Here is a 23,918-nt window from a genome sequence, read left to right as displayed (position 1 = left end):
TTATATGGCTGCTGTAATGTTTATTTAGTAACTTTTATTATTAAACACTTGGATGATTTCCACATTTTTTTGACATTATTAAAAATGTTGAACTTACAGTCTTTTGTTGAAGAAAGTTCTATACTGTCAGGATATTATGATTTATTAGGTGTTTTTCATCTCTACAAGTAGAATGAACAAGAATTATGATCCTGTGTTTTTAAAAAATGTATTGCCTCTCCTATAGTATCTGCTGCAAGCTGATATACTGTAAGGAAATTCATGTATTAATCAAACCGAATGCACTTTTATGTGTATAAAGCTAAATGGACAGAATGCCTGGCAATGACACTCTTGCCTGGGGGGAGGGCGGTATCCCAGCTAGGGTATCCATGCTCACAGGAGAACATGAAGACTCTCCAAGACATATGAAGGTATAGATGGTTTAAGGGAGATGATTTCATGGTCCCCATTGTCTATAGGTACTCTTTCTGAAAACTGATTTTGCTACATCTCTTTTTCTCTTACCTATTATAGTCCCTCTTCTTCTTAAACAAGGAAAGCACCGCTATTACCCATCCCATTCTGAATCTTACTGTGGTATGTTGTCCTGGGGTGCAAAAGTCTTGTCCCACCAACAAAGGACTATGAAAATGCTAGTGTCTGTGTTGGTAAAGGGGACGAATATAATGATCAGACCACACATCTTTTTGTAAGTTAGTTTTTACTTCTTGGCTTTCAACAAAATTGAAGGAGGACCTAATCTAATTATAAGATAATAGACAAAAAGATGTTTTGATGATAAGTCTCCTTCATTCTCTTGTTTATATAAATAAGGGTTCTTACTGCTTACATCTAGGAAAGTGAAAAGGTATGGAAATGATGTTAAATTCCCACCTTATTATAACAATAAGGAATACTTCATCCATGGGTATATGAAGTAATTGAGGAGAAAAATAAACAAGGCTTATTTGTTTCTTTAGAAATGCATTTCTAAAGAAACATAAAAATAAAATAAGAAAATAAAATTATACTTTCCATGTTAACTACATTAACATTGTTATAAATATTCATTAATGCTGTTTGGATCAGTTGGGTCCATTAGTAGTCACACTTCAAACCAGAAGAAAATTGAACACTTTTAAGCCTTATGGCCACATGAAATTTTTTAAAAATCACTTTATACACCTTTTGTTACACAGAAATAGAGTAGGGAGATTAATGAAAGCCTCTCAAGAGTTAAAACATATTATATTGAGAGAAAATTAATTTGGGGAAGTAGAATGGAAATATAAGTTCGAGGAGAAAAGAGAACAATGTAGCATTTTTTACTGTTAAAGAAGAGTTTGCTCATACATTTTTTTGTTGGGTGAAGGTGATTTTCAAATTGGTGTGGAATTTAGATTTCATTAGATACATTTAAATAACTGATATGTTTTAATTAAAAATTGTAGTATTTCCAATATGCCAGAATCATAACCTTTTCCATTAATTAAAATCATGATGAAGAAATGTAAATGTCAATTCAAAATACGTGAAAAACAGAACTTTAACGTTTTCTTAGTGGCTGTTTGAACAAAAAAACGTTTGGTAACGGTGCCTTAAAGGCTAGTTCCTAATCCAGAAGGTTGTTGAACCTGACGGCTGGGCTTCTTGTCGTTCTGGGTCTGTGATGAAAGTTCTGCCTATAGTGTTAGGGGTGAGAAGCTGGCAATGATACTGGAGGAACCTCCTGGTTAAGAACGTTCATCAAAAGACAACTGGCATTTTCCAACTCTTGGTGTGTGTGTTGAGGGGGGTGGACAGATGAGTTAGAGAATGCAGTGTTAATGGGACCTAAACATGGCTGGTCCCCATTTAGCCATGCCATGTAGCTTTCCTTTCACCCATGGCCTTGAGATTTCCCCAGAGCCAGCTTGCCATCTTGTACCACCTATAGAAGGGGGGTCACCAAACTGGTGGGAAGGATGCTGGATCAGGAGCTGTGGATGGATATATATCGGTGTCATTTCATGTCTTCACCCCTGTTAGCAGATAATTTGGAGTGTTTATCCTAATGAGAAAGAGCTGGTGAGGTCATCTTGTATATGTGTATTGTGTTCTTGGTGTGCAGTGAGGTCTATGAAACATCTTTGTAGAGAGAATTAAACCGTATGAATGAGGTAAAAAAGATGGGAGCATTGCTCTCAAAGGTTTTATATTCAGAGGGAGGAGAATAAAGACATGCATAGCTGGAAAACAGTGTTTTGTGGTAGCCACTGTAAATTTATGGTAGAATTTTATACATTTAAGGAGGTTTCAGTTTGACCATGATTCACAATAGTTGGGAGGCTTTTCACGCCTCTTTTAGGGAATGGGAATAAGCCATAATTAGAACAGAAAGAGCTCTTGAATCAATATTTATCTGATTTATTTTTTCTCTTTATTGTAAAAGAAGTGATATAATGAGTTATACTGTAATGGGCTTTTCTCTCTGTTTTGAAGTCAGTCTTCCTCTAATTCTTTGATTCTGCTGCTAGGAACTTTTAAACCCAGAGAGTACTTAACTCTGTCCAGTCACTGTGTTTACCAGGGCATCTTTCTATTGTTTGAGTACCTGCTCAAAAAAAAAAAAAAAATCTAGTCACTGTAAATATCTGTACCCAAGAAAGAGTTTGGATATGCTAATTATTTTTCTTCAATTATATTTTAATTATTTTTCTTCAATTACACTTCTATGTAGTACATGAGACAGAAACCAGATTCATTAACTATGTCTTGCATTCTCCTGATTTTGTACTCAGATTCAGTTTCCATTTCTGATAATCGCTTAGAAGTGATTATTTACAGATTTTTTGTTGTTTCAGAAAGGGCAATAGGGAATAATTCAAATCTCAAATACTTTTGCTGTGCTATTTTTCTTAATTTTTCTTTTGCCCCTGACTGATTGCCTTTTACGTTAAATATATTAACATTCTGATAAATACATTGTTTTGCTCAATTGTGCACACTAATAATGATAGATCAGAAAAAAACTGAAATCTTGAGAGACCTGTGGTTGCATTATCTTCTGCTTTTCTTTTACCATTGATTGCTCCGTGGATTTCTTGTACGAACTGAAGTAGACCAGATATCACATGAAAGATTTTCGTCACTCTAGTGACTGGGCTGAGTCATGCGTAGGGCATTGCAGGGGAGAACCCCACGGTAAAACATTTGAGGTGAAGATAAGGAGTGGTCGGAGGCATTGCCTATTCTACCCCAGGCTTTCAGCAAGCAAAGGTCCACTCTTATGGTTGGTAAGTGAGCCGTTGTAGCACCAGGGTAGGGATTCATGCAGAATGCCGGTGAGATTCCATGTCAGTGATGGAGGAAGGTCCAGGGATCCTGTCCTGTGGAATATTTCTGAATTTGTTAGTAGAGAGTTACATGAAAGTCATTTTACCTTCTTGCCCTAAGTCTTGCTCTTGAGCTTAAGAGTCCTTACTTTCCACCATGAGGAGCCTGTCCCCTCACAGCCTTTGCTCCTCTTTTCCTTCTTCTTCTTAAACTTCAGGCCTTCCATGTCTTCCCAGGGTTGAAAACCTGTGAATGAGTGGGCCGTCGCAGTATCCCTAGGCTCAAGAAGGAGGTCATCGATAGCTCAGGCTCTTCCTTTGATTGGGGTTATCATTTCCATATCCTACTTGTTTCACAAGCAGAAGGCAACTGAGGGTGCTCCCTAATTGTGACAGACTTGGTGCAACATCTCTGACCAAGTCAAGTGAGCACGAATAGTCATTGACTTCATTTGTTGTTAGCCACGGGTTTTTCAACCAAGTGATAAATAAGACCGGGAAGCTACTGGTCAAGAAGTATTAGTAGTTAATGACCTGAAATGTTTTCTGTTCTTGGACATTTTTCTACTTTATCATCTCACCCCCTCTACCTCCCTGCTTTTTCCCTGTGGTTTGGGAATCAAATGATAGAACCAAAATAACCTGGTCATTTCTGGAATCTTCAGGGCTGTGGTCGTTTTTGTTATGAATACTCAGGGCTGATGTCTGTGTTTTGTGAAGCTGTCGCCAGCCTTGCTTGGCAAGGAGCAGCTGGCTTAAGCCCACCTGGACTTAACCACAACTTCTGGAATATTTAGCTTCTTGCAAATTGATTCATCGGCCATCGCCCTCCATGCCCCGCTGTCCTTGTGATGGCTTGGTTATGATGATACCTGGTTCTGTCTGATCATCTTTCTCTCAGAAATGTTGAAGGGTTTATATTATATCCAACCCTAATTGTGAAAAAGACAAGGGCTCTTCTGTGGACCCTTGTTGTATGCAGTCACTGCCTCTTCCAGATCATTCTTGATCTGCTGGCACGTTCCCCAAAAATGTTCTTCCCTGTCTAATGGAGTTTTGCAGTGTTCTTCTGCTTCTGAGTCTCGGTTGGGTGTGGTCAGTCTCTCTGCTGGCATCTGGGCCAGAACGGCTTGCCTGCTGCCTTCTCCAGTGGATTGGAAACTACAAATTTTGGTGACTGTGGATCTGGATACTGGGTATCCTCACATAGCTCTACATAAATCTATAAGAAGGATGCTTTTCACCCCGTGCAAAGGCCCAGAGACCTTAGGCCACTACCAGTTTGCTGTCATAGTTGAGCTGCCTGGCTCTCTGTCATGCTACTCTGTCTTTCCTGTCAGATTTCCAAGAGGTTCACTCCCCTTCGACTGGGACCAGTGGGATGAGTGAGGCGAAGTCAGGCAAGTACAGGGTCAGATCTTGTCTTTATTTAAAGTTTGGTATTTGTTTCATCATGGAATTTTGGCATTCATTTTGAGTTTTTAAAATGTGGCATTAAAACACCTCACACCCGTCAGAATGGCTAAAATCAAAAACATGAGAGACGAGTGTTGGTGAGGACGTGGAGAAAAAGGAACCCTTGTGCCCTATTGGCAGGAATGCAAACTGGGGCAGCCGCTGTGGAAAATAGTATAGAGTCTCCTCAAAAAATTAAGTAGAATTACCCCATATGATCCAGTAATTCCACTACTGGGTATTTACCCAAAGAATATGAAATCACTAATTCAAAAAGATCTATGTACCCCTATGTTTATCACAGCATTATTTATGATAGTCAAATTATGGAAACAACACACGTGTCCATCAATAGATGAATGGATAGAGAAGATATGGTATATATGTATACAATGGGATATCACTCAGCCATAAAAAAGAATGAAATCTTGCCATTTGCAACAACATGGATGGATCTAGATGATATAATGCTAAGCAAAATCAGAGAAAGACAAATACCATATGATTTCACTCATGTGGAATTTAAGAAACAAAATAAATGAACAAAAAGAGACAAACAAAAAACCTGACTCTTAACTACAGAGAACAAACTGATGGTTACGAGAGGGGAGGTGGGGGGGATGGGTGACATAGGTGATGGGGATTAAGAGAGGCACTTATGACAAGCATTGAATCACTGCATTGTACACCTGAAACTGATATAATCCTGTTAATTATACTGGAATTCAAACAAGAAAAAAATGTGGTATTAAAATATTATTCATCTTGCTGACTTTTTTAATACTCCCTAAAATTTTGTGCCCAAGACCAGTGCCTCAGTCACCTCACCTGAGTTCCAGCCTTGTACTCCCTGTGCTCTCAGAAAGTTCTCATGGCTGCTGGGGTCATTCACATTCAAGTCAAGCTTTATTCTGCCCCCTCCAGTTTCCACAGACTGTTTTTTACTAAGGACCTTGGTTTCTGTCCTGCCTTGAGCGGAACCTCAGTGGCATGCACCATCAGGGAAACAAGCTCTTTCTCATGATGAAGGCTGTGATTAGTAAGACCCCACTTCTGGGATACCCTGTCCCACGTGTACTAGTGTTTTACCGAAGGCATTTCCCAGCCCCCATTCCTCCTCCCTCCTGGGCCCATCTCAGAAGTTGAAATAAAGCATGCTGTTAGAAATCTTCTTCCTTCCTCATGCCAAAGCTTAGACCCAAATGGCACATCTGCGGTGTTTGGTTACCAGTCCCAAACTCCCCTAAATGGGGCATTAAAACACGAGGGGGGTATTTTCTGAGCTGCTCTTTTCATCAAGATTGTCCACGGAGTGTCTCATAACATGCAGCCTTTTCCACTTCGTCATCCTGCTTATCCTTGAAAACTGAGCTGTGTTTGCTAAAAGAGATTCTTCTCTCCTCTGTGCCCTCACTATACTCTGCATAAATCTCTCATGGTGCTTATCCATCAGGTTGGCAGTTGTCTAGGGGTTCTGTTCTGAGACCCTCTCCTCAAGGAAGTTCATATATATAAATTATTCATCTTTTTAAGATTTTATTTATTTGAGAGTAAGAGTGAGAGAGAGATCATGAGCAGGGGGGAAGGGTAGAGGGAGAAGCAGACCCCCGCTGAGCAGGGAGTCTAAGGAGGGACTTGATCCCAGAGCCCTGGGATCATGACCTGAGCCGAAGGCAGATGTTTAACCGAGCCACCCAGGTGCCCAAATTATTCATCTTTTCATCCTCTTTGGTGCTCTGTAAATGTTTGCAGGATGAAACTCCTTCTCCAAACTGCACTGCCTATCCCAGGGAACCTGTGCCTCATCTCCTAGATTCTTAGAAAACATAGTGTTTGGAAGAATCCATGCCAGAATGGAATCTCAGCTTTGGCAATAGGACTTCTCACGTCTCACTGACTGAAAGGGGAGGTCCCAAAGAGTAGGACCAGAAGCCCAGTGCCCAATCCATTGACCTCACCTAGTATAGTCTTAGATTTCTCACTCTCTCCTCAACCAAAGCCCTGAGTAGCCTAATGTGTATTAGATCATGGGTTAGGAGTTGGTGTAGTTATTGGGACCCTGATTAATGTTCTGTGCCAAAGGACATTGACTCTGCAAGGGTTCCAGCTCTCATTGGCCCACCTGGAAGAGGCAAGCTGCCTCCCCTCCCACACTCCTAACATGAATTCCACTTGGAGTATTTCTGTTCTAAAGAACTAAAGAACCTTTGCCCCCATCCTGCTCCAACCCAGGAATTGCCCCTTCACTTAGCCCAGGTTATTTACAACAGGAGTGGTATGGATGAGATAAAAATGTCAAGGGAATCCTCGAGCTGTCTTGTTAAAAGGCAGCCATTGGCAATGAACCTCTTGTTGGCATTTCTCAGTGCCCCTTTGGGAACAATCCCAGACATGGCTCCAGCCACGGCCCAGCTGCCTTTTGCTTACTTTCTCTGTAGTTGTTCAGAGCCAGCCTCAGCCTAATTGCTTTTCTCCTGCCAGTTGTTCCCAGAAAGATGCTAACAGCACTTCTTCCCATTTCCTTGTCTGTGTCCCCCACACCACTCCTCCCCCCGCTCTCCCCCCCAAGCCTCTGCCCAGCCTTCTGCATGGTCCACATTCTTTTTTCAGCTCAGATGCTGGCACGTTCATCCCTATCTTGATTGGGGGACCTACTGATCTTTCATGCAGGCTGGGAGCACATTCGTCAGCATTTATGCTTTGAGATAACCTTCCACAGTAGCTTCCCACTCTTTGTATGGTGTTTTTTGTTTTGTTTTTGTTTTTCTTTTGTGTAGTATAACCCTATTTTATTTTTTTATAATTTTTTTATGTTATGTTAGTCACCATACATTACATCATTAGTTTTGATGTAGTGTTCCATGATTCATTATTTGCATATAACACCCAGTGCTCCATGCAGTACGTGCCCTCCTTAATACCCATCACCGGACTAACCCATCCCCCCACCCCCCTCCCCTCTAAAACCCTCAGTTTGTTTCTCAGAGTCCATAGTCTCTCATGGTTCTTCTCCCCCTCTGATTTCCCCCCCTTCATTTTCCCCTTCCCTCCTTCTCCTAATGTCCTCCATGCTATTCCTTATGTTCCACAAATAAGTGAAACCATATAATTGTCTTTCTCTATTTGACTTATTTCACTTAGCATAATCTCCTCCAGTTCCATCCATCTTTATATGGTTGTATTTTAATTGCTTTTCTGCTGCTTTTATCTGTTTTAGTGTTTCAGTTCAATGCTTTGAACCCTGGAGCAACATCTACAAGATGTGCAAAATTTTTATTTTTTCATTGAAATAAACATATTCACATAAACTGGGAAAGACTGTGATTTAAAATGGATGAGAGCAGCAAATACCTCAATAGTGGTTTTTGGCAGACAGTTTCAATCTCAGCGTTGTTGTTTCTGCCTTTCTTGTATCATGGAGAAGTGTTGGGCTCCCCTTGCTAGCTCCTGCGGTCAAGAGGAGGAAGGAAAGGATGCTTCTGTAGAATTCCCAGGTCCTGTCTTCAGCTGTGCTAACTGAATGGCGGCTGTTAGCATAAGCGCCAGACAGGTGCATCTAATGAGGCTTCCACATTATTCCAGGTGAATTGCAAGCATCTGTGCTTCTCATGAATTTAAGCTCATCTTGAGGTCTTATTTCTTTCTGGTTTCTGCCTTTCTTCCTGAGTACAGCTGACCTCCCTTTGCAGAGGTAGGCAAATGTAAGTCAATTTTGGCTCTGTAGATCTTTTGCTGGTTCTGCAGTAGGAAAATAATAATAATAAAAAGAATAAGATGTTTAAGACCCTTTGGTTAATCTAAGCCTGGCTCATTTTCAATTATAGAGAATTCTTTATCTCAGTGAGTCATGAAAGAAAGGAGGGAGACTCTGTCAACCTTGCTGGAGGTAGATAGGGACCATTTAAGTGAACAAGGACTTGCCCTGGAGTTGACCTGATGTTCCATCTTCCTGAGATCAGGCTTGCCCTAAAGAGGTGAGCAGAATGACATTTCCGTTTTGGCCACAAAAACCCACTGGCAAGAGGAACGAAGCCTTTAGCAGTGGGGATGCTGAAATCCATGTTCCAAATCAAGGTGCCTCAAAGACCTAATTTCTCTTTTTCCTTTTCCTGCTGCTAGGGAAGACAAAGGGTATTCCTGTCACCTTGTAACATAGCATAAGTAACAATACCATACTATTTTGCAGCTTACAAACAGCTGCTTCTATGTGTTATCTGCCAGCCTGTGGGCCAGTACTAATGGTTTTCTTGTTCTAGTCCCTTTGATAAGGAAGACCTACAAGTAGCTCTCAATTATAAAGCTTCTCCTTGTTAATAGCCCCTGACCTAAAAGCACTTTTAAATGATCAGTCAATTAAAGAAGAGCATAACCCACCCAAACTAGGATGCAGGGAATATTGGGCTTGATTGATATTTTGGGATGTGAGCAAGATATTAATGTTCAAGAATAGCCATGGCCACTCATCATTCCTTTATGACAAGTGGTTGATGTCTTTATTTTATAGCCCTTAGTTCTAAAGGGAAATGTTGGAAGGAAACATAAAACTCCATTTTGAAAAAAATATAACAATCCAATCATGAATTTTCTTTCTTAAGCCTCTTTATTCTTTTTGAATGGAATGAAGGTAGGCTTTTTATTCTGTGTTTAGTTTCTATAATTAAACTGTGACTTACAGGCAATTTAGGTCCAAATTTCCTACTTTATTTCAAATATGCCTCTAAGAAATTGTTTCTATTGATGGGTTATAACCGTGGATTCCAAGAGATGGGTAGGGACTGCAGCTTATCGATTCTGTGATATAAATGGTTCAGTGAGTTGTTTGTATCTCTCTTGTTCACACTGTAAGGCTTTTTTTTTTTTTTCCTCCTGGGGAAGGCATGGTGCAAAGACTAAAATCATATTTAGTTGCTTTGGACATCTTCACTTATTAAATAGTTTATATTTTTTCTGTTTTCATTTTACTGCATATTTATGTGTAGTTGAACTGTATAAATCAGTACAATTATATAATTATGCAATAATACCCTGGTGTGTCTTTTTCAAGTGAAGTTCAGTAACTTTGACACAGGAGATCTCCTTTACTTGCTCATAGTCCAGTACCCTGTTAATATGATGCCTCATAGCGTGCTTGATAACCTTCTGATTCATATTTTCTCAACTAATTGTGGGACACTTAAGAAGACAAGTTAACATTTTGAAAACCTTTCTTAGGTGACAGGGCCTCTCCTATGCATCCTGGTCTCCATCCTGACAGCCCTTCCGTGAGGCAGGGGAACCACTGAGGTTTGGAGAGCCCATGTAGCCGGCCACACTCCTCAAGCCAGCCTGGGGCAATGTCAGGACTGCTGGTCTCTAGACTTTACTGTCTTAACCCACTATGGGGTATTCCCCCCACCAGTATTGATTCATCACAGAGGTTTATTATTTCTTCTTTGTGACTTCTGTGAAAAGCTGAGATATAGAATACTAAATTTCATGCAGTTAGATTATTTGATGAAGCACCAGCATTGAAAAGAGCTCTTGCGAAATCTGTATTTAGCCACTGCTCATTCATGAGAGCAACTTACAAACGTAGGAGTAGGGTTAAGATCACCTGGTACTGAAACAACTTTAAACACAATTTCCAAGGAGCTAGAGCTTTTAAAAGAGAGGGTGTCATATATTCAGGCTGAGGGAAGAGCGGTGAATTATTAGAACTGTTGAGATTAGTGTGTATACAGAACTTTGCCAGGAAGTGACCTAAATTGACTTTTCCTCTTTGTAAGGCAGAAGGAGACCTTAAGATAAAAGACTCTGGTCTGGAATTGATGTTGAGTACCCACTAGGGAGGCCTGAGTAATTATGGAATCAATTAACCCTTACCTCTCTGAGCTTCTGCTCACCTGAGTGAGGAAGAAGCTAAGCAGCAGCTAAGGTGGTCTTTTTTTTTTTTTAGGGAGGGTTACGATGAGCGAGCTGGCAGAATTCCTGAGAGGAGATTTAGCATAGGCCTGATTTTTACCGAGTTAGGCCTAAACCAAACAAACGCATCCAGTATAGATCACATTCTGAGTGGGAGCAGACCTGGGCTAACTTTTAATTTAATGAAGTCCGGAGAGAACTGTTGTATTTGAAGATTTTTTTTTTTTTCTCTCTGAAACTGTAACTTCCCCATCGCTTTATTTTGTAAGCCTCATTTTGTTTTTCTGTATTTACCAGCTGGGAGAAAAATCTTTCAAAGACAAAAGGGGTTTTGTATGTTTATTTCAGAGTCTGTTGGTAGAGAAGAAGCCAGGAAACTGTGTCCAGCTGGGGTTGGCAGGGAGGGGCTGAACACAGAGGCCACCTGGGTTGACCTGGGGAGGGTGACTGTATTTACCCTATGAGATTTTAACTCCTATTCTGAAATAAGGCTGGATGTGGAAGACAGGGCCCATTACATGACATTTGCTGAAAGCGGGGAGGAAAGCGCTCATGTGTCTCAGACATAGTAAAAATATAGCTGTAATTTTAAAGTCAAATTTGATTAGGAAAGTGATTGTTAGTTTAAAGTGTGTGCACCCAAGCACCCTGTACCGTGGACGCCTTCATGAGTATTTGCTTGTGATGATGCCTTGTGGCTCTGTCTTGAATGCCAGCATCTCTGTTGGAGGCGTCTGGAGCTGTGATCCGTAGTAGGACGTCAGTGTGCGGGGCTCTGGGCTGTGGTGGGAAAGGCAGTAGCAGGTGGGGGCAGGCATCCTGGGGTCGGAGTCAGCCAAGCAAGCCACATTCTGTGGGCTGGGAGTAAAACACAGACCATCTCCCCTCCCAGAGCACACCACTTGAGGGGAAAGGAAACAGGCAATGGTGTAATACAGTAAGTCCTGGGTCCAAGTCCTGGTTCTTCCATGTATGACCGTTGGGACCCTGGGCTGGTCATTTTGCCCGTCAGCTTCTATAACTGAAGATGGACACTGAAAGGTGGTATGGTGCCTCTGTTTCCCGACTGTGAACATTGCCCAACCAGTAGATGCAGAGACCCTGTTACAGACCACAGAGACAGACTCAGTCTCCCCGAAGAAGGGCTCAGCGTGCTTGCATGCCCCCTCCCGTTCAGGTGAAGAGACGATTTACCTCCTCCTCTTTTCTCTCTTCTCAGCATCTGAGCAGGAAAACAGGTTCTAGCCCATTGGGCTTGTCGCAGGTCCCTCCATGTTACAGGCATATATTGTTTCCAGCTTTATTGAGATATAATTGACATAACATTGTGTAAGTTTAAGGTGTACAACAGGATGATTTGATTTATGTTTACATTATAAAGTGACTACCACATAAGGGTACTTAATATCCATCCTCTCACATAGCTACCATTTTGTGTGTGTCTATGATGAGAACTTTTAAGGAAGATCATACAGTATTTGTCTTTCTCTGACTTATTTCACTTAGTATAATGTTCTCAAGGCTCATCCGTGTTGCTGTCAATGGCAGGATTTCCTTCTTTTTCATGGCTGAGTAATATCCCATCATGTGCACATGCACCACATTTTCCCAGTCCATTCATCTGTCACATCAATGCAGCAGTTCTCAGACTTTTGGTCTTAAAATGCTTTACACTTTTCAAAGTTATTGAGGACCCCAAAGGGCTTTTCAGGAAAAATATTGAATTGTATCTGTCAATATTTACCACATTAAAAGTTAAAACGGAAAGTTAAAAAAAATTATTAATTCATTAAAAGTAACAAGAAACCTATTACATGTTAATATGAATGACATTTTTTATGAAAAGTACTTTAATAAAATTTAGCGAGGAGAATTTTATATTTTTTGCAAATCTTTAATATGTGGTGGTGTAGAAGGAAAACAGCTGGAATCTCAGCTCTGCTTCTGCATTCAATCTGTTCCAGTATGTTTCTTTGGTTGAAGGAGATAAAGAAAATCCTGCCTCATACAGATAAGTGGCTTAAAATGGGAAAGGAATCTTAATCGCCTTTTCAGATAATGGTGGATATTCTTTTTTGAAAGAGTCCACCATATACTCCTGAGAGATTGAGAATGAAAATACTTTTGAGCTTGTGGGCCCTCTGAAAGGGTTTTGGGCGTCTAGGTTACCCTTTGAGAACCACTTCTTCCCCATTTTATTTATATATATATTTTTTATATTTCTAAAGATTATTTATTTGAGAAAGCAAGAAAGAGGGAGAGAGTGCGTGCAGAGGTGGGGGAGGGGCAGAGGGAGAGAGAGTCTTCAAGCCGACTCCCTGCTGAGTGCAGAGCCTGACATGGGGCTTGATCTCATGACGCTGAGATCATGATCTGAGCCAAAACCAAGAGTCAGATGCTTAACAGACTGAGCCACTCAGGCGTCCCTCTCCCCCATTTTAGATGTCAGAATCTTGAATCCTTCATTCTTAAGATTCACCAACCCGGTGCAGTTGGGGTCACCCACGCCCAGCATCAGGCTCTATGCTGGGTGGGGAGTCTGCTTGAGATTCTCTGCCTCTCCCTCTGTCCCTCCCCCTGCTTACATGCTCGCTCTCTCTCTCAGATTAATTAATTAAAACAAAAAGCCACCAACGCTTCCTCTTACCTGGGATTAGGCGCTTCTCCCAACCCTGCCCTTTCCAGGCCTGTCCTTGGACTCCAAGCTTTAGGTCTGCACAGCAATCAGGTTATAATGCTTTGTAGGGAGGTGGGCCTGTGTTGTGCCGCCCAGGCGTGTGGAACTGTCACCTGGGTCACGTTGTTACACTTCTGTTATCCCCTGGAGCTGTGGAAATTGCCCTGGAATAGCACTGCAAATAATACTCCTTACTGGGGTCTAATGAAGATTACTTAAGATTTTAAATAAGATGGTACTTTACAGAATGTACATGAAATCATAAGTGAAACCTCACCTGATAAAATAGGCTGCTGGTGTTTTGGCAGTTTGCAGCATGATTCAAGTTTCTGGGTTTGATTTTCCCCCACCTTCAGTGCTGAGTTTCAAAGTGTGATTTCAAATAGAAGAACAGATTTCAGGTACAAAGGAGCAGATAGGAATCTGAACTGAAGTAGTGTTATTCTGATTCCTCCAAATCCGCAGAGGCCTAACTGGTCCTTGGGGACTAGAGACAAAGGAGCCCGAGCAGGCACGATCAGCAAAACTTCACCATGGCAGATTCAAGTGTTGTTTCATAAATTCTAGCATCTGAAATAAGGAAGCTGAAATCTAATGCCTCCTTGTCTTCCTCTTCCATTTTTGCTTCTAGACTCAAGCAATGTCTTTTAGCTGTCCTCTTTTCTGGCAGTCCATGATGAGGGTGGCTGTTCATGGAATTATGGGAGCAGGGGTGGATCCAAATTTCCAGTAGTACTGCACCTCATACCTGCCTAAAGGTAATGGTTTGGTTTGGTTTTGAACCAGAAGACATGCCGCAGGAGTTTTCCTAGGTTAGGAGGTAATTGTCCGCATGTGTAAATTCTCTGCGCCTTCCAACATTTTCCCCCAGAACAGAGACCTCTGGTGGCTTACCCAATATCCATTCACCCCCTACCTTAACCGATAGGACCTGACTGGGTGTCAGGATCTGCTTTTATTGTCAGCCCTGTGCTTCAGAGGAGCCTGCCCATCGCAGGTGCGACTTTCTCGCCTGGCCATGGGCATGCCCTGTGGCAGGTGTATCAGAATGGAATGTGAGAGGGATGCTATCTCAGACTCGTGAAGGGGGAGTTCTTTCTTCCCTGAAAGTTCTCATCTTCAAATGATGCTTCCAACCGCCACAGCTTGCTTTGCAGCTGCGAGGGGAACCAGTGGAGGGTGGAAGGGGGTCAGGGGTGGGGTGGGGTGTGTGGGGAGGATGACACTTAAAGGGTAGATCACCAGAAAAATGGAAAGAACCTGGGTTCTTGGCTGTGTCATCGGAGCACTGAATCACCTAAAATTGGGGCCAACCTGCCTCCATGTTTAAGCCAGTAAGGGAGTTGATTTCCTGTCACTTGCAGCTGAAAGTGTTCTCCCTGATACACCCACTTTAATGTCATCCACATGACCCCCAGGGACCCAGGGGGAGGGAGCCCAGGCCAATGCGGCAGCCTGGAACATCTCTAGGTGGAGTCCCTTTCCTGTTGTCTGGCTGCATTTTGACCATTTTGCTGACCTTTTAATTTCTTCTACAGGATAAGGGTAAGGAAATTCTAAATTAAGTATTTGGTAACTCCCGTGCAATAAAAAGGGCATTTACATCTGTGGCATTTACAAAGTCTGGGGGCCTGGAGTTGGGGCTTTGGCACCCTCTCCCACACCCTGGGCATGCTGGTGCATAATAAAGCCTTGTTCTTCTGCCACAAATAACTGATTTACTCATATGCTTCCCTGCAGCTAGACTCTAAACTCTGTCATCCTTATTCCCAGACCCGTGGTGTACTGTGCCTCCCCACAGTATTGAAAGTGACCAAGTATGAAGCATTGACCTATGCCAGGCATCGTGCTAATGACTTTATACATTATCTTACTAAATTTTACAGTAAGTACAATAAGTGCAAATATAATTTATATTTGAATAAGAAAACTGAGGCTGGAGTGATCAAATCATTTGCCTGAAGTCACACAGCTAATATGGGATAGATAGAGGTTCAAATACAGGTTTGACTTAAAAGTTGTTCTTTTAACTCATATAATCTATGTCTTCAATGGATATTTGCTGAATACCCATCACTTAGATATGTTACTGTTTTCCCTTTCTATTCCTTCATTTCCCCTTTCACCTTTGGGAAATGTATTGGGGCAGAAGGCACACGTGATTACTTGAATATTGGCTTTTCTCTAAAAATTGGTTTTAGGGGGTGTTTGTAATCAGTTGGTTAAGTGTCTGCCTTCTGCTCAGGTCATGATCCTGGTGTCCTGGAATCAAGCCCTACATTGGGCTCCCTGCTCAGTGGGGAGCCTGCTTCTCCCTTTCCCCACCCCTGCTTGTGCTCCCTCTCATTATCTCTCTTTCAAATAAATAAAATCTTAAAAAAAAAAGAAATCAGCTTTAGTAGTATATAAGTTACGAATGCATTCAGCTGTAAGTAATGGAAAGCCTAACTATGGTTTAAACAAGATGGGGCTTATTTTTCTCCTGTAATAGGCAATCTGGTATGTCTAGGATACTGCTGACCTTCCATTGTATTTTGGCTTTTTGAACCGCAAAATGGCCCTTGCAGCTGTAGTCAGCACGCCCCCACCCAACACGGAAGGCAGAAGGGCAGTGCCAACTAAACCGGTCCTGCCCTTTTCATCAGGAAAGCCAAAGTACTTCAAGAGCCACAAGGGAGGCGGAAAAAGTAGGAAACAGGATGGTCGGGAACAACTTAGACCAATCTTGATTTACCCCTTGAGGCTGACCATGCTGTCAGCCAAAAGCAAAGTTGCAGTCAAGTTGCTAAGAAGAAGGCCACTAAACCTGCAAGCCACACATCTCAAAGAAGCAGAGGCTACGAGAATTTGAAAAGGTGATAGAGCTACCCCATCTTGCTGATAAGATGACTGAGACGTACAGAGACCAAGAACTGGTTTCCTTAGGCTCTGCTGTTCTTCTCACTGTGCTTCCCTCCTATTTCCCATAAAATGTTTGCTTTCAAAGCTCTTTCGTATCCCTACTCAGGTGATCCTTCCCATCCTTTCAAAGGAGTCTAGAAAGCTTCTGTGCTTGTCTTGTGAACAGAAATTGCACACCCGAGAGACCAAAGTAATATACTTAGGATTATCCCTGACATTTGTTGGCCAAAACGAAATCACCGATTTCCAAGTTGGGCCAACGATGTTTTTTTAACAGACTCCATTGCCTTCCCTGACACTGTGATCTTCCCTGATAGCTTTATACTTAATCCAGAGCAGGGGGCCTTCCTGCCCAGATACCCTGGGCTTTCCACTGGGCAGGCCCAGCTACCCTGGCTCCCCAGCATGGATGGCTTTGACTTTTCAGGGACAACTGGGTGGAGCCCAGCCTGCATAGAGATCTCGGGTCCCTCGGACTCTCCAGGGAGAAAGGACAGCCAGCTAGTGCCCACAAATTGGAGTATGAACGTTTTTCTAAGGTTGATTTAACCCTGCCTTTCAACAGCAGGGTTCTTGGTCATTTTGAGCCTGGTCCGCTCGTTCTTGCCTCCCCAGGCTGGAACTGAGAGTGTCCTGGTGCCTTCTGACACTCAGGGAAGAACAAACACTGTGATGCAAACGCTGTGTTGAGTCCCCCTAGTGACAAGGTGTCTGAGTAGCTGGAAAGGTGTTTCGGGGATAGAGTGTTAATCTCAGCTTTCCATAGTGGGGACCTCTCCCATCAATATTAGGCTAGAAAATGAATGGGGGTCCTTTTTTTTACCTTCTAGAAGGAGAGACCCCTTTCCTTAGCCAGGGGTTTCTACGTAGGGAGATTTTGCCAATACAAATAACAATTATAGCAGAATTTTAATTATAGTGTTTAAAATACTTGAATACTCTGTGGGTTTATCTACAAATTTCCCTTTCTTCCATGTGAACATCTTTATGAGCCTGCAGGATCTCAGCTTGTTTTCCCGGATTTTGTGGGTACCCGTATATGTACTTTTGCAAACTAGGTCTCTATTTAGCTGTAGGCCATTTAGAGCCAAACCTGTAGCCGCTGGCCGTGTGCCGTTCGCGCTCCGTGATCTCTGGTGGCTGTGGCTGGCGACAGAAACACCAGGCCGACTCCTGTTTACACCCATGAGGCAGAGGAGCGCCACCATGGCCCTCCTGGTTTGGCCAGGCTTTCAGTCCCTTGATGTCCCATGTTCATGCCCTGGGCTGGGATTGTTGTCAGGCAGCGTGTGCTGTCTTGATCTTCAATCATCTCACTAAGAGAGCAGTCCGCTGCTGCTTTTTCTCTTCAGTACATAAAAAAAAAAAAAATAGGGGGCATATTTGTTTTTCGTCCAGTACGTGTTTCATTTAGGAAGGTCATGTGGGTGTGTCATAGATTCAACACCACCCAGAGTGGAGTAGAGCAGCCCCTTGCTGATGTATTGTTACAAACACAGCCGCTTTCAGGATGACTGGGCGCTAAGGCCGTTTAGCAGGCTGAAGGGTAACTAAGTTAGCATGCAGACCCAGTGCCAGCCTTTAAAATTAAATACATCCCGAGAAACAGTCTTGTCTGCATATCAGATCGTGCCAGACCTGAGGCTGCTGAGTAGCCGATTAATGTGGATTTTATCCAGCTGAGTCTACAGGTGGGGCAAGGGGAGGTATAAAATCTATAACATGTTTAAAGCAGACGGCTAATAAGGAACCAAACCGATCTTTTTGGCTCTCACCCAAGGCCTGTTTTTAGAGAGTGCTTACAGAGCAGGATCTTTTGGGATATTCAGTGGTTGAAACACCACACACACACACACACACACACACACACACACACGCACGCACGACTGTTGGGAGAAGTTGCTATTTGTGGGAATGTAAAATTTTACGTCATTGTTCTCTGTCTGATGGTTATTGCCAAAACGTATTGCTTAAGGGGTGTGATCTTTGTACGCAGATGGCCGAACGTGATTTTTGATGCCTATGGGGACCGAGGGGGAGACGAACCATGAGAGACTATGGACTCTGAAAAACAAGCTGAGGGTTCTAGAGGGGAGGAGGGTGGGGGGATGGGTTAGCCTGGTGATGGGTATTAAAGAGGGCACGTATTGAATGGAGCACTGAGTGTTATACGCAAGCAATGAATCATGGATCACTACATCAAAAACTAATGATGTAATGTATGGTGATTAACATAACATAATAAAAAAATAAAATCCTTACTGATGCCTATGGGGAAAGAACTGTGGGGTGTTTAATAAGACACAGGCTATAACTTCAAAATATAAAAAGGCATTCAGTTTCTTTTCCCAGCTTTATTGACAAACAAATTTGTATCTATTTAAGGTGTATAGCGTGATGATTTGAGATATGTATACATTGTGAAATGATGACCACAATCAAGTTAATGGACATATCCATCACCTCCATAGTTACAATTTTTGTGTGTTATGAGAACACTTAAGATCTACTGTCTTAGCAAATTTCAAGTATATAATAAAATATTACTGACTATTGTTACCATGTTGTACATTACATCCCCAGAATTTATTCATCTTATAATTGAAAGTTTGTACCCTTTGACCAACATCTCCCTATTCCTCCACCTTTTAGCCCCTGGCGACCACCATTCTACTCTCTTTGAGTTTGACTTTTTTAGATTCCACATATAAGTGAGATCATGCAGTGTTTGTCTTTCTGACTCTGGCTTATTTCACTTAGCATAATGTCCTCAGGTTCATCCATGTTGCACAATTGGCAGGATTTCCTTCTTTCTACAGCTGAGTAATATTCCATTGTGTGTTTGTGTATTTATGCTAAGTATCTGAAGTACAGGTATCTAGGTATATCTGATATATATGTAGATATCTATATAAATATAGATATCTAGGTAGATACATATCACATTTGCTTTATCCATTCATCTGTTGATGGACACTTAGGTCGTTTCCATACCTTGGCTATTATGAATAATGCTGCAGCACACGTAGGAATACGGATACTTCTTTGAGATACTGGTTTCATTTCCTTTGGTTATATGCCCAGGGATTGTTGGGCCATATAGTAGTTCCATATTTAATTTTTTGAGGAAGTTCCATACTGTTTTTCATAATGGCTGTGCCAATTTACATTCTCACCGGCAGTGCACAGGGCTCCCTTTACTCCAGATCCTCGCCAATCCTTGTTATCTCTTGTCTTTTTGAAAATAGCCATCCTAACAGGTGTGAGGTGATGTCTCATTGTAGTTTTGAATTTGCATTTCCCTGATGATTAATGATTTTGAACAACCTTTTAATGTACCTGTTGAAAATTCATATGTCTTCTTTGGAAAAATGTCTTTTCCATTTCTTTGCCCATTTTTAATGGGATTATTTATTATTATTAATATTATATTATTGCTATTGAGTTATGTGCATTTCTTACATATTTTAGATATTAACCTCTATCAGGTAGATGGTTTGCAAATATCTTCTCCCATTCTGTAGGTTGCATTTTCATTTTGTTGATTGTTTCCTTTGCTGTGAAAAACCTTTTTAGTTTGATGCCCCAATTGTTTGTTTTTGCTTTTGTTGTCTGTGCCTTTGGTTGTTATCCAATAAATTGTTGCTAAGGCCAATGTCAAGGAGCTTTTTTTCTATATTCTAGGAGTTTTGTGGTTTCAGGTCTTACATTTAAGTCTTTAATCCATTTTGAGTTGATTTTTGTGAGTGGCATAAGAGAGGGTGTCTAAAAGGAATCCTTTGTGTCCTACAGTATGAAATATACATGTTTTAAATTATCTAGAAAGTAAGAGAATACACAAATAACACACTTGTGGGGGGAAAAATGAATGTTTTTAGGTTGTGAAGTATGTTCATACTGTAGAAAATTCAAAAGCCTAGAAAATGTAATTCTTGACATACAATGCCATGTTACTTGAACTATTCATAGGTTTCATTACATCCATACTTTATAGATGAGGACACTGAGGCATGGAGCAGCTAGGACTTGCCTAGGGTTAATCAGTAATAACTTGTAAAGTCTGGACTCCCACCCTTGACAGCTGGATGCAAAAGCCAGATCATCTAGAGATAATAAATCTTAACATTGGTTTATTTTCTTTTGAATGTATGTCGTGAAAATTAGGTCACAAGGTATGTAATGTTTTGCAACTTGCTACTTTCACTTAGTATTGAAAACAATATTCAAGTGCCACTAGGCGTTCTTTAAAAACATTTTGAAGGCTATTAAAATTCCATCCAATTGATGTACCATAGGAAAAATCACTTTAATATTTCCCTCATTGTTCTAACAATTGATCAAAAATTGGCATAAAATGCTGGAGAGCTCCTCTTCTTTGAAGGTATAGTCCAGTTTTAAAATTTAGTATGCCATTGTAATATTAGTAAGGCAGTTCACTTGCTTAGTAGCTTTCACCACCTTCATTACCAGTTGATCGTGAGCCAAGAAAGGTGAATACATTTCCCCCCACAGTTATTTAACAATATCCCTAACCACCTGTGTCACCAGCTACAATATCCTATAGGGTGGAGGAGGCCCTAACCCTGCCAGGAGGGGCTCTAGAAATGCGAGTAGGGTCTAGCAGAAGCATGGAGGAGGGTAGCATTTGTAAAGATGGATGGATGTGTAAATAGAGAGGACATGAGGTTTAAAAGCACTGAGCGTGCCTTTGATGAACGATTGTTAGACTTGAATGGTACAGTCTATCTTGACACTGGAGATTAAGCTTTAATGTATTGTTCTTGGCCTTTCCCTGTATTCAAACTAGCCAGATGCTTAGCTTTTACATCTTGGACTAAATTTGACAATTTAATGCTGAAAATTTTATTGCTGTAGATAAAAAGTCAATAAAAGAATAGAGGATACAGATTTTTCTATTTTCTGTGACCTATAGGCCTATACATTTTATATCTGAGTGTGCCACTCAGATGGAACCAGTTCTCAGATGTACCTGGCCTGAGAAAAGTGGAGATTATTGCACTGGCTTTCCATGTGCTGGGTTGTTTTGGGGGAGAACATAGGTCAGCTGGAAAATAAAAAAATTTTCATTACTTTGGTTAATTTGCAGGGATGCCTGTGCTTGTCTCCATATTGTAGATGCCTTTCTCCTCTGCTTTTAGCTTTTGCTTCCTCATGATGGAGAGGTAGCACGCTGCTAGGAAAGAGAGAAGACTTTTGTGTCACGTAGTCCTTATATTTGAATCTGGACTCATCCATTTACCAGTTCTGTGAATGGGTACATGACTTTGGGAGCCTCCATGACTTGAACTGAAAAATGAACTCAATAATGCCCACCATCCAAGTTCTCATGAGGATTAAATGAGTTCTAACATAATGGGAAAGTTCCCAGCTCATAGCCTCCTCTGATGGATGGGCTTACCACTTCTTCTTTCCACATCTCCTCCTCTAGAGCCATGATCAAAGTGTTCCTTGTTTTTCCTGTTTTAACAGTAGGGTTAAGCTTCTAATGGGACCTAATGCTGTATAGTAGCTGGGTGACATGGGACAAAGTACTTACCATCTCTGAGTCTGTTAGCTCATTGATCATGAGGAAATAATCAGTTTTGTAAGTACTCAATTAAATGAGATCATATATGTATGACCAGTCCTTATGCCTGGTACAGAGCGGGCACTCAGTGACTGGTAGGTCCTAGTACTGATGGACATGTCTCTGAAAGACAGCTTTCCTTCTGCCATCTTTCTATGCATCACAGCTTCTGTGACTTCTTTGCTAGCATCCTTTCTTCTCCTCATTCACTGGCTGGAGGGATTTTTCTGAGCTCTGTCCTTCTGCTGTCCTTCTTCTTGTACTTTGCCTTGGAAGTTTCAAGCACTTCCAAGACTTCAGCTACCACTTGAAGATGGATAGCTTCTAATTCCTGAGCTCCAAACCAGTACATCCAGTTTTCTACTTACCAACACTTAGATGCCCAAAGGAACCTGAAACTCAAAATATATAAAATACAGTTATTATTCTTCCCATTTCCATCCTCAAAACTGTTCTTTCAGTAGGTCCTCTCTACTCCACTTCTGTGCTATCTCTAGGTTCCGTTTCTTCCTTTCCATTCCTGAATATGGCCTAACTGCATTGTACTTTTAGCACTGGGGCCTTATAACAGTGTAGTCCCTTCCTCCAGGCTTTGCTGCCTCCAGTAAAAAATGATGACAACAACAAAACTATAGTAACAAGACAGTGGTGACAGTGAGAAAAAGTACCATGAAAATAATAATTTGTTGAGTATGTGCAACATGCTAAACACTATCATACCACCCTAAGTCCTGGGAGAAGTGGTACCCTTCTCTGGGCTCATGTTGTAGAGGCCCCATTCTTGTCCTCTCCAAGGTAGAGGGAACATTCCCACCCAGAGCCCACCCCATCCCCTCAGCTCTTGCTCTGGGCACTTGAGACCTCAGAATTCCCTACTTAGACTATGCTGAGCCTCCTTCCAAAAACTGCATATGGACCTCTTTCCTGGCTTTATCTTTCAGAAAGCAGATAAATGGTGCCATAGATGTCTACATATCTAGGCCCAAGGGCTGACTAAACAGCAGCTATTTGCATAGTTTGTAGTCTGAGACCCATGCCATGAGACCCTTGTGGGGTAGGACTGAGCCAGGGGTAGGAAGAGAAGGGGGTTGGGCCAGGAATCTTCAGGAGTGCTGTAAATGTTAGAATGGGAAATCAAGAACTTTTCTAATGTAGCTTTTTATCGAATAATTGTAATACTTCTCCAGGTAGGTAATATTAGATCCATATATAAAGTGAGAGTTGCAGAGGTTAAATACTTAGTGTACAGATTATAATTGGCAGAGTCTGAATTTGATGCAGATTAGTTGGACTCCAGAATTTTATTCCATGATTGTCTATCCATTCCCTACATTGTAGCCAGAGTTCCATTTTGTAGAAAACGTCTGGGGTCACATTGTTCCCTGGATTAAAAATCTTCCATTAGCTCCTCATTTTCAACTGGCTTAAGGCCAGTTTCTCTGGGATACCATGCAAAGACCCTTCAAAAGCTGCCTCAAATCTACCCTGCCAAACTCCTTTCTCATCAGTCTTCCCACTATGACTTATCTGGTCATAATGAACCCACTCTGTCCCTTTGTACCTACAACCTCAGTTGGGTATGTCTTTCCCACTTCTTTCCCTGGCTTACCAAGTCCAATACTACACTCCCAATTTCAAGGCCAAATGAATATCACCTTGTCCATGAAGACACTTGAATTTTTCTAGAGACAGGATCTCTCCTATTCCTGTTATACATTCATGGTTGATTGTTTATACCTTAATAAAGTGTGCATTGCTTTATTACCTATGTTTTTATATTGTCCTATGTCTGTTACTTCCCTGAGGCTGTGGCTTCCACATGGACATGAACTGGCTATCTTATCATTATAGGCCTATGTTTTCATACAAATTCTGGACATATATAGTAGGCTAGATATTTATTTTTTTAAGAAAGACCCTTTTATTACTAAGAATCTTATGTACTTTTCACAAGTGCATTATTAACAATTGAGGAATACAAATTTTAGTTCTGACAGTTGTGCTGATCTGCTAATGGACTAGTTTTTTAAGGCATTTTGACATCACAGCTGGCAATTTCTATTTAACAGGAAAATGCTACTTTACTTTTAGCCCTATAATT

The 23,918-nt window shown here is 41.4% G+C and overlaps 1 protein-coding gene across 1 annotated transcript in view; it reads left to right on the top strand.

Annotated features, from left to right (window-relative positions):
* The window catches only part of ARFGEF3 (ARFGEF family member 3), a 171,886-nt gene that overhangs the window by 9,048 nt on the left and 138,920 nt on the right, over positions 1-23,918 (top strand). The window lies entirely within an intron of this gene.

This window comes from Halichoerus grypus, chromosome 9 (genome assembly GCF_964656455.1).
Source record: "Halichoerus grypus chromosome 9, mHalGry1.hap1.1, whole genome shotgun sequence".
Taxonomy (NCBI): Eukaryota; Metazoa; Chordata; class Mammalia; order Carnivora; family Phocidae; genus Halichoerus; species Halichoerus grypus.
The sequence above is the reverse complement of the archived record's forward strand: the minus strand, read 5'-3'. Positions and strand labels throughout refer to the sequence as shown.